The sequence below is a fragment of the Sapajus apella genome, unplaced genomic scaffold, assembly GCF_009761245.1.
Source record: "Sapajus apella isolate SASKATOON/1434 unplaced genomic scaffold, GSC_monkey_1.0 scaffold1, whole genome shotgun sequence".
NCBI classification, from domain to species: domain Eukaryota; kingdom Metazoa; phylum Chordata; class Mammalia; order Primates; family Cebidae; genus Sapajus; species Sapajus apella.
In genome coordinates, this window is record NW_022436941.1 from 11,045,839 (window position 1) to 11,058,279 (window position 12,441).

A 12,441-nucleotide genomic window follows, 5' to 3' on the forward strand; every position below is an offset into this window, starting at 1 on the left:
GATGCACAACTTAAATATATTTGAATAATACATTTAAATTGTAACAAACCTATTTGAAACATATATTCTTTCAACATATTTAATATTTAATTATTCTAATAATTTGTTGAAAATCCCAAAATATTATTTTCCTTTACTTTCTGAACTGTTTGTAAGCTTTTAAAATTCAATAGTCTATGGAGAAAGTGAGATATATTTAATTTACCTTATTTTCTTTGCTGGGACTTATTTATTTCAGCTTCAAAATACATCACACAAATATATCTTATTATATTTAGGATGTGGTTTAGCTTAACTAGTATCCTTCTTCTAACTGCCTGTAACATTTGCCAATAATTCATCTAGAAAATTATTATGAAGAATGCCTATAAATCATATTGCCCCTTTGTAATATTTTAAACTCTTGAAAATGGGCAAAGAGGTCAATTGTTTTTCAGTACTTTGTGGACACATTTAAGAATATTTCTATTCACAGATGTCTAACCTGAGCATTTTTCATCCTAAAAATTTTCCACCCAGCTAGGAGCTTTCTGTCAAAGATGTCTGATAATTATGGGGTCAAATGTTGAATTTTCTTTAGAAGAAAATTTCAAATAAGAATTTTTCTTTATTTGCATTTAATAAAACTTAGTTATCTCATAACAGTAATTTTTTAATTCAAGTTTATTAGTTAACCAATGCATACTGAACTAAAAAAGTACATTTGCACCGTAGTTTTGGAATAATGCTTGCTTGTTGAACACTGTTGGTGGTCTGCTTTCTGCCCTTCCACCATTATCTGCTGCTGTTTGAAACAGCAGGTACTCTAATTGATTCCCACTTGAGACACTCAGAGCATACAAGCAAACTTGGCAGCTTTTCAAGATAAGCATGGTCATGTAGAATAAAATCTGGTCTCAGAGATGTCTTTTACCCTTTCTGTTCTGCAGGTCTAGGGATCTTATGGTAAATAAATTATAGCCCTGGTCTTAAAAATAACTCAGATTTAGAAGTTCAAACCGAACTGCCACAAGCAAAGCAAGAAAATGTTGAAGAAATGGTATAGATATTTTTCACCTTGAAAAGTGGAATACCTCAGATATGTCATATTAGAAGTACATAATAGCAAACCCTTTCTAAAGGCAGAGTGGTATATTTCGGGTGTTACATTAGAGCTGAACACTGTCCATATGTTACACAGGCAAGACTCAAGTATTTTTTCTACTTAGTTGCTGAAACCACTTAATAGGTCAGTTAAGAAAATAACTTTATAACTTAAAATGCTTGGCATAGGAATTCACAACAGAGATGCACAATTCAGCATTTTCTAGCAAACTAATAAAAATAATACAATATTCCTTTGTTATGCTCCTATAGTAAAAAGAGATTATTAAACGAATATAATATGTACTTGGATGTTTATCTCAAATAGGCTTTTTAAATGTTTACATAAATGGACTATGTATTGAAATGGAAGGTTAATTGACTTCTTCAAATATTATAAAATTTATCTTCAAAGCTAACCTGTACCCATGCCTTTCTTTATAGCAAATAGTTCCATTAAGATGTTCTGAAATTTATGTTAAAACAATGTTAACTGCATATGCTTTGAAGTAATAATTAATCCTTGGACATATAACTCCTTGCTGTTCCCTGCATTACTCTATAAAATACATTTTCTTAACATTTAACATAACATTGCAAAAGTAATTCAGATATAAAATAAAATTTTAGAAACATTCTTTTCTAATAACAGAACTTTATTATAATTATTAAAATAGCTTGTGTGTGTGTATATGTGTGTGTAAGAGACAGACAGTACTAAAATGGGAAAAAAAGATTCAAAAGGAAAATAAAGCTGAGCTCTAGTTCTTTATAAAGACTAATAAAATTGAAAATTAAGAAAAAAGAGAAGGCAAATAAATACTATTAGGAATAAAAAATGAGAGCATAGCAGATAACAATTCAAACAGAAAATAGACATTATAATTAAATCTATAATTAAAACATGACAACTATATGAAATGGAAAAACTGAAACTTAAAATTTACTAAACTGAAACCAAGAAGAAAAGCTGAACAATTCTATAGCTATGGAGGAATTAAACCTGTTAAAAATCTTCCCACAAAGAATACACCAGCTCAAAGACTAACACTCTTTCAAGGAACTTAGATTCTCAACTCACAGAAACTTTCTAGAGAACAGAAAAAGAGAACATTACTTCTTTTTAACTTTTATTTTAGGATTACTGGTACATATGAAGGTTTGTTACATAGGCAAACATGTTTCACAGGGGTTTCTTCTACAGATTATTTCATCACTCATTCAAGACCAGCCTGGCCAACATGGTAAAATCCCATCTTTACTAAAAATACAAAAATTAACCTGGTGTGGTGGCAGGCACCTGTAATCCCAGCTACTCAGGAGGCTAAGGTAGGACAATCACTTGAACCCAGGAGCTGGAGGGTGCAGTGAACTGAGATCTTGCCACTGCACTCCAGCCTGGGCAACAAAGCAAGCCTCTGTCTCAAAAAAATAATGATAATAAAAAATAAATTTAACTTTTAAGTTCAGGGGTACATGTGCAGATTTGTTATATAGGCAAACTGTGTTATGGGGGTTTGATGTACAGATTATTTCATCACCCAGGCGTTAAGCCTAGTACTCATTAGTTATTTTTCCTGATCCTCTCCATCCTCCCACCCTCCACCTTCTAATAAGCTCCCATGTGTGTTGTTACCTCTTGTGTCCGTAAATTCTTAGCATTTAGCTATCACTTATCAGTGAGAACATGGAGTATTTGGTTTTCTGTTCTGCATCAATTTGCTAAGAATAATGGCTCCAGCTCCATCCACATTGCTGCAAAGGACATGATCTCATTCTTTTTATGGCTGCATAGTATTCCATGGTGTATATGTTCCACATTTTCTTTATTTAATCTATCACTGATGAACACTTAGGTTCATTCCATGTCTTTGCTATTGTGAATAGTGCTGCAATAAACATATGCATGCATACATGTGTCTTTTTAAAAGAATAATTTATATTCCTTTGGGTATACACCCAGTAATGGGATTGCTGGTCAAATGGTATTTCTGTTGTTAGTACTTTGAGGAATTGCTACATTGTTTTCCACAGTGGTTGAACTAATTTACATTCCCATCAACAGCATGTTAAGTGTTCCCTTTTCTCCACAATCTCACCAGCATCTGCTATATTTTTGACATTTTAATAGTACCCATTCTGACTAGTGTGAGATGATATCTTTCTTAATGATCAGCAGTATTGAGTTTTGTTTCATATGATGGTTAGCTGCATGTATGTCTTTTGAAGTGTCTGTTCATGTCCTCTGCCTGTTTTTTACTGGGGTGCCTATTTTTTGCTTGTAAACTGGTTTACGTTTGCTATTGATGCTGTATATTAGACCTTTGTTAACTTCATAGTTTGCAAAAATATTCTCCCACTCTGTAGGCTGTCTGTCCATTATGTTGTTAGTTTCTTTTGCTGTGCAGAAGCTCTTTAATTTAATTAGATCTCATTTGGCTTTTTTTTGTTTGTTTGTTTTAGCTTTGTTGCAATTGTTTTTGGAGTCTTTGTCACGAAATCTTTCCCTTTTCCTATGTCCAGAATGGTATTGCCTAGGTTGTCTTTCAGGGTTTTTATAGTTTTGGATTTTACACATAAGTCTCTAATCCATCTTGAGTTAATTTTTGTATATGGCATAAAAAGGGGTTCGGTTACACTCTCCCGCATATGGCTAATAATTATCCCAACACAATTTATTGAATAGGGAATAATTTTTCCATTGCTTGTTTTGGTCAGGTTTGTCAAAAATTAGATAGTTGTAAGTGTGCAGCCTTATTTCTGGGTTTTCTATTCTGTCCCACTGGTGTATGCATCTGTTTTGTACCAGTAGCATGTTGTTTTTGTTACTGTTGCCCTGGAGCATAGTTTGAAGTCAGGTAACATGATGCCTCCAGCTTTGTTCTTTTTGCTTGATTGCCTTGGGTATTTTGGCTTGTTTTTGTTTCTATATGAATTTAAAAATATGTTTTCTAATTCTGTGAAGAATATCAGTGGTAGTTTAATAGGAATAGCATTGAACCTATAAATTGCTTTGGGCAGTATGACCATTTTGGCAATATTGATTCTTCCTACACATGAGCATGGAATGTTTTTCCATTTGTGTAATCTCTGATTACTTTGAGCAGTATTTTCTATTTCTGCATGTAGAGATCTTCCACCTCCCTGATTGGCTGTATTCCTAGGTATTTTATTTTGTATGCATGGCAATGTGAAAGTGACTGTGTTTAGCAGGCATAATTTTGAGGGGAACTGAAAAAAATTGGCACAAGGTTAGTTCATCATCTTTGCAACCTGATAGGGGCCCACTGTTGTGTCCTGACATTAGGTGTCAACTGGGAAAAACATATAATCACTGTAGACTTATGAAGATGGAAACTGAGGTGGTCAGGGTTGCCATAATCTTAAGAGAGAATCCCCCAGGGAATAGAATCAGAGGAGTTCAAGTCCCCCCTGGGCACCTGACCCATACACACACAACACACTATACAAATAGCCCAGATAAGGAAAAAAAATGAATTGATCTAAGATATGAGCTGCTGCCTACAATAGATGAGATAAAGTTTCCTGTTTAAGTCTAATTAATGGAATTCCCTGTGAAAACAAAAAAAAACAGTCTTTGGCATAATATAACAGAATCCAGAGCCTCTACAACAGGGCTCAGCAAACTCTATAAATTGCCAAATAGCACGTGTTTCAGGCTTCTTGGCAAGGTGGTCTCTGTTGCAACTATTCAACACTGCCATTGTAGCTTGAGGGCAGCCAGAGAAAATAAATGACAAAATGGGTGTCACTGTGTTCCAGTAAAACTTTAAGCCATAGTTTGCTAATGCTTGCTCTACATTGTAACAACATAATTTCTAGTATACAAATAAAAATTACTGACATATGTAGAACAGCAAAATGCAGCCCTTTCATTAAAAATCTAAATAAACAATTAAAACCTGAGTTGATACATGTGTTATGATTTTCATAAAATTTGAAACTGACTTTTTGAATATACCTAGTGAGGTAATGGAAATTGGCTTGTAATAAATGAAAAGATGTCTCAAGATAAAAGTTTTTAAAAAGTACACTGAAACGTTCACTTTAGATGTGAAAAATACAATATGTAAAATTAAAAATTGACCGAATGGATTTGAGCAGAATGGAAATGATAAAAATTCGGTAAGCTTGAAAATAGTGTAAAGGAAATTACCCAATCTGAAGGAGATAGGAAAAATATTTTAAAATATGAAAGATATGCAGAAAGCTGTGGGATTATATAAAAAAATTAATGTGTGTAACTGTATTCTCAGAAGAAGAGACAGAAATGTAGAAGTAGAAAAATATTTAAAGGAATTATTACTGAAACTTTTTTCCAAATTTGAGAAAAGATATCGATTTACAAAATCAATAAGTTCAACAATCCTCCAATGGGATAAAGCATATGTAGACACATTACAGTCAAGCATCTGAAAACCAAAGGTAAGCAGGCTATCTTACACACAAACAAGGAGAAACAACAGATTACTTACAGGGAAATGACAATCCAAGGGCTATACATTTCTCATCATAAACTATGGAGAAGAGAAGACAGAGAAATGTTTCTGAGATGGTAAAGAAAAGGAAAAAGTCAACTTGTAATTTTATATCTAGTAAAAATATATTTCAAAAATTAAGGTGAAATGAAAATTTTCAGATGAAAGAAAATTAAGATAATTTGCCACCAGCAACCCAACTAAAATAAATGGAGAAGGAAAATGAAATGAAAGGAAACTCCTATCTTCAGGAAGTCATGAAGAACAATGAAAAGGGTAAATAGCAAAAAATAAAAGACTATTTTTACATTCTTAATTTTTAAAATGCATGCAATGTGTACAAAGCAAAATGTATACAATTTTATTGTGTGGTCTACAATGTACACAGATGTTACATATATATAATGATTATAGTACAGAAAAACAATGAAGAAGTCTAAATGCATATATGTGGTTACGTATTCCAATAATTCCAAACGAAATAGTACTACATTAACTAAATAGATTGAGAAAAATTGAGGGTTTATATTCTAATCCCTGGAGGTGAGTTTGGCAAACTATGGCCTGGAGACTGGCCAACTGTCTTTAGAATTGAACTTTTATTGGAACATGTCCATGCCCATTCACTTACATATTATCTATGACTGATTTGAGCTAGAGCAGCAGATTTGAGTTGCAAAAGAAGCTTTGCCACTGACAAGCCTAACATATTTACTATCTGGCCCTTTAAAAAAATGTGTGATCCCAGACGTAGAACCAGATCAGGCCTGTTAAAGACGTAACGGATTACAGCTAAAGATGTAATAGATAAAGTAGGATCCCAAAGAGAATTCAAATAATATAAAAGTAAATTAATGAGGATCAGAGGGAAATAAAGAGTTAAAAAATAAATTATAAAATGCTAGACCTAAATCCAAACACATTGTTTAATCAATGATTAAACATTAATGAACTAACTACCTCAATTAAAAGGTCATAATTATTATGATAGATAAATATCAAGACTTAACTACATGCTTATTACAAGAGACTCACTTGAAATAGTATACTCACTTGAAATAGTACACAGATACATTTAAACTAAATGAAAACATAAAGTTATACCATGCAAAAATAAGTACACAAAATCAGATTCATATCAGACGTAATAAACTTCAGTATAAAGAGTGCTACCAGTGATAAAGAAGACTTTTTCATAATGAAAAGAAATGCAATGAGAAGACATAATGCATCAGGAAGACATAACAATAATAACTGTATTAGGGTCTAGCAATAAAGCCTTATGAGGTATGAATGAAAATCTGACATAACTGAAGGGAGTAGATAATTTCATAGTCACAGTAAGATATTTAAATTCCCCACTTCAGCACTTATTAGAACATCTATACACATAATGAAATATGATTTGTATAACTATATTAATAACCTTGACCTAATTAATATTTATGAAACACTAACAACTGTGGAAATGCATTCTGTCAAATGCATATAGTACATTCACCTGGATAGATTATAAGTGAGTCTCAATAAATTTAAAGGGATCATGCAGAGTATATTTTTGGATCTAGAAATGGAAAGTTTATATAACAGGTGAATGCTTAAGCATTAAAAAAAACACCTAAAAATTCCCCAGAGTGATTTTACTATATTTCCATGAGCGGAATATGAGTTCTGATTGCTCTGTATTATCAGCAACAATTTTGTATATTCAATTCTTTAAACTTGAGATATTGCAACATGTATGCAAATGTAGGTCTTTATGGTTTTAATTTGCATTTCTTGATACAATATTAATGATGTTAAGCATATTTTAAGGAGTTTGTTAGGTATCTACATATCTTCATTTCTGATTGTCTGGTGAAATGTTTTCCCCATTTTATTGTATTGCTTGGTCTTTTATTACTATTAGAGGGATTTATATATTTTGGACAACAATCCTTTGTCAGATATACCTATTATAAATATTTTCTCCTGTTATGTGGCTTATGTTTTCTTTGTCTTAACAAAGTTTTCCTAAGATAAAACAATTTATTTTGATAAATTTCAAACAATAATTTTCTGTTCTGTTTTTCTTTTATGGTTCATGCTCCCGGTGTCCTATTAAAAAATATTTCCTCTACATTTTTCCCTGAAGTTTTATAGTTTTGTAGATTCCACATTTAGGTCTATAATATATTTAGGGTTAATTTTATCTTATTATATAATTTTTAAAAGATGAATATACAGTTGTTCCAGCAGAATTTGTTGAAAAGCTTTCCTTTACCTATTGAACTGCCTTGTCAGTTTTGTTGAAATCAATTGTACATACGTGTGAGAGTCTATAATTGAACTCTCTATGGTGTTCCACTGAGGAGTTAAGTCTCTCCTTTCGTCAACACCACATTGTCTTCATTACCGCAGCTTTATAAGTGTTAAATTATGCAGTTTATGTCCTCCAACTATTTCATGTTAAGTCTTTTAAAATCCAAATTGTTGCCTCTGGAATTTTGCAATGCCAAATTACAGAGACTAGGCCTTCTACAGTTCTTCATAACATTAGGTTGGTGCAAACACAATTGCGGTTTTTGTCATTACTTTATTTCAGTAAACTTGGATGAATCAAGTAGATACAAGAAAAATATAAAACTGGAACTTTCCATGTCAATATTTAAAGTGATCATATGATTCAGTCATACTATAAACTTTTCTATCCATTTAATGCATATGCAATTCATAGTGTGCCTAGTCCACAAAGGTAGAATCTTAAGTTTCCTGGAGGTCTTCAATTTTATCACACTTCCTTCTTTGTCAAAAAAAGGTTATCTCCTATGGGGCCACTTCTTATTGTTTCTAGGGAAAAATCCTCCCATACCTCTGTATTTTTAGCCAAGTTAAGTAATTTCAGAAAGCTATTACAATGATTTGATGCAGTTGGAGCTGACTCAGCCACAAGATGCCAGATGGCCTGAAGGTACCAGACACCAATTACTTAGGACTCAGGAACAAGGCCATCCAAGAAGTTAGCCATTAATTCTGCACATTAATGCAGAAGAGTGACCTATTATTGCCTGTGATCAAGATGTTTCACCAGAATATCTACATCTGTGCCTTCAAACATTTTGCAGATAAAAGTTGTTATCCTAAGGGTAAATTTATATCATTAATTAGATCAGCATTATGCACTAATGCTGATCGCCTAGTGTTTGTGTTTATATATTTGTTCATAAATATGGAAGAGAAACATCTAATTTAGATGCTATGGCCTAACTACCTTTGTCAAATTCAAAGTTACCTTGCTTTTAAGATTCTACCTGAAACATACATGTTAAAGGTTGCTGTGAACTCCCACATTACAAAGCTTGATGTTTACTTGTAATTGATTAGAAATGAGGTGGTCATAAGGATGCCTGATTGAATCATGGATAAGCTGTGAGAAACTTATAATCTTATAAGACCATTGTTTTATATGTGGTCCAGTGACTGAAATGCCATTACATAGTGCACAAGCATTTTTAGTAGTGTACAGTTATAACCATTTTCTCTTATTTTTTAAGTTATACCTCCTGAACACATTATATATTCAGGCATTTACATACAGCTTCAAATAATGGGTGTCAAACCCTTTGTGATAAAAATATCAATCATCTAATCTCAGGTTTCATTTTGCTCCACTTTGGTTTTTTCTTTTTTATTTTTTTACTTTAATTTTATCAAGGATAAATTACAGGTTTGTTACATAGGTAAACTCCTGTCAGAGTGGTTTGTTGTACAGATGGTTTCATCATCCACATACTAAGCCTGGTACTCAATAGCTATTTTTTCTGAATCTCTTCCTCCTTCCACCCTCCAGCCTTCAGTAGGCCCCAGTGTCTATTTTTCCCTTCTTCGTGTTCATGAGTTCTTATTATTTAGCTCCCACTTAAAAGTGAGAACACACGGTATTTGGTTTTTTGTCCTTGTGTTAGTTTGCTAAGGATAATGGCCTCCACCTCCATCCATATTCCTGCAAAAGACATGATCTCATTTTTTTAAAATTATTTTTATTTTTTTATTGCTGCATAGTATTCTATAGTGTACATGTACCACATTTTCTTTATCCAACCTGTCGCTCCTGGGCATTTAGGTTAATTCTATCTTTGCTATTGTGAACAGTGCTGCAGTGAACATTCACATGCATGTGTCTTTACAGTAGAATGATTTCCATTTCTTTGGGTATATACCCAGTAATGGGATTGCTAGGTTGAATGGTAGTTATGGGTAGTTATGTTTTTAACTCTTGGAGGAATTGCCACACTGCTTTCCACAATGGTTGAACTAATATACACTCCCACAAACAGTGTATTGTCTTCCCTTTAATCTGCAACCTCACCAGCATCTGTTATTTTTTGACTTTTTATAGTAGCCATTCTGACTGGTGTGAGGTGGTATCTCACTGTGATTTTGACGTGTATTTCTCTAATGATCAGTGTTACTGACTTTTTCAAAATATACTGGTTGGCTGCATGTATGTCTTCTTTTGAAAAGTGTTCATGTTCATTGACCGCTTTTTAATGGGGTTGGTTTTTCCTTGTAAATTAAGCTCCTTATAGATACTGTTTATTAGTCCTTTGTCAGATGCACAGTTTGCAAATATTTTCTCCTATTCTGTAGGTTGTCTATTTGCTCTGTTGATAGTTTCTTTTGCTGTGCAGAGCTCTTAAGTTTATTAGATCCCATTTGTCAATTTTTGTTACAATTGCTTATGGGATCTTTGTCATGAAATCTTTGCCCATTCCTATGTTCAGAACAGTATTGCCTAGGTTTTTTCCAGTTTGGGGTTTTATATTTAAGTCTTCTGCTTTTAACATAGCTGATCAATTTCTCTTTGAAAAATGTCCTCCTCACATTGGCCCCGGGATCTTAATTTGCTTTCATTCTATTCCTATCTCAGAATACTTCAGCATTTTGTTTTTGCTTTCTTCTCATTTTCCTAAACTCTAAATACTGCATTCACCTAGGTCTTAGTCCTTGAAACTTTTCTAACTCACATCCAATTGTTATTTAGTGTTACGTCCTCAATATCTTATCCTTCTTAATGGCTTTCAAATATGTTTCATGGATCAGCTTACATCCCTACTTGGATGTGTAATAGGCATCTCAAAACATGATCCACAATGAATTCCAGGACATTTTGCATTCTGTTTTCTCTTGCGGTATTCCTCCCAAGATAAATGGGTATCTTGTTCTCCCACTTTCTTCAGATCTCTAAACAAATGTTACCTTTTCTAGGAAACTTTCCCAGGTCACCTTACATGAAATAACACCATCCCAACCCTCTACCTTGATAGTATTCCCTATCTTACCTGAGTTTATATTTCTTCTAAACAATTATCACCAACTGACATATTAGATATGCATTTGCTTATTTCATATTTTCTCCAACTAAAATGTAAGGTCCATGGAGGTAGGGTCTTCGATTCCTGCTGTATTATTAGAGCTTTGTACAGTGCCTGGAAAGTTGTTGGAACTGAGCAAGTATTTGTCAAATCAATGACTAAATTTGTGAAATAATCTTTTCTATGGTTCTATCTATCTATCTACTATCTATCTATCTATCTATCTATCTATCTATCTATCATCTGTTAAGTTATACATGCTGTACTGATTTGGGACTGGAATATAAAAGTGGAGAGAAAATAAAAAGGAGAACATTTCTGGACACCTTAAACCTATAACTTAACTTTGTTAGCATAATGTGTAATTTTAAAACAAGGCAACATCCTAGGATACTGAGAAACAGATTTTAAAAACCCAAATAAACAGATAAATTTTCAGAGATCAGGGAAAAAATCTGTGCACGTAGGTTAGTGGGAAATAATCTTAGGAATAGAGCAAATAACTTAGAAAAAGAAATCAATTAAGATACTGGTTAAAGCTGATAGTATAGGTGCTGCAGGAGACAAAAGGAATTTAGTCTAAATACAAGATCTGATCTAAATACAAGACCTGATGTTTCCAATAAAGGAGACAATACAGCATATAAAAAAGTTTGAATTCCATAAGAGACTGTAGAGCATAGTGGTTACAATGCATTCTGGTTTTTTGTGTTTAGACATAATCTGAGTTTGAATCTAACATTCTCTGCTAATAGGTACAAGAACTTCAAAACGTTATTTAACTGCTCTAGACCTCAAATTGTTGATTTGCAAAATAGGACTGGACAATAACTATGGCATTGAATGGTTATAAGAATCAAATTACATCACAAAAATAATCTAGCACACTATATGGCAGATATTTAGAGGTCCAAACGTTGTATAATGGCACTAGTGAAATTTAACTAATTGCAATATGAGATATTAATAAAATAATTTATAAAAGCTTGTAAACATAGTATTTATGGAAAAGATTCTAAAATTTGGTAGAATCATGTGTATAGCTGATCATCTGCTGTGTTTTTACAGTAGAAATGCTTTGTAAAATATGAATATTTGATGGACTGATCCATTGATTAGTTCTATCAATTCTCCATACCACACAGACTAAAATGGTATCCTATGCAATGCTACAGAGGCAGTGACCACAGACAGCCAACTTTGTTGCCTAAAAGAATGGCAACTTCAGCCTGTAAAAGTGTCTGCCCACAAACCCAAACCATTGTACCTCAAAACTTTCATTTTACCATGAAGATTTAAGAAAGAATATTGTGACCAGACTTTTGACTGTCTAAAGACTCAGAGGTGAAAGCAGAGTGAAGGAGGTTAGAGTAGATAAAGTCAAAGAGGTACCAGGGACAGACCTTATAGAACCAGTGTCATAACTGTCACACATGATGTGGAGTTCCAAGGATCCATGGCTGTGCCACATGTAAACCCTTTGGAATTAGATAATAATTACATAG

The 12,441-nt window shown here is 33.0% G+C and overlaps 1 protein-coding gene across 3 annotated transcripts in view; it reads right to left on the reverse strand.

Annotated features, from left to right (window-relative positions):
- Positions 1-12,441, reverse strand: part of ADAMTS19 (ADAM metallopeptidase with thrombospondin type 1 motif 19) — a 242,712-nt gene that overhangs the window by 99,410 nt on the left and 130,861 nt on the right. The window lies entirely within an intron of this gene.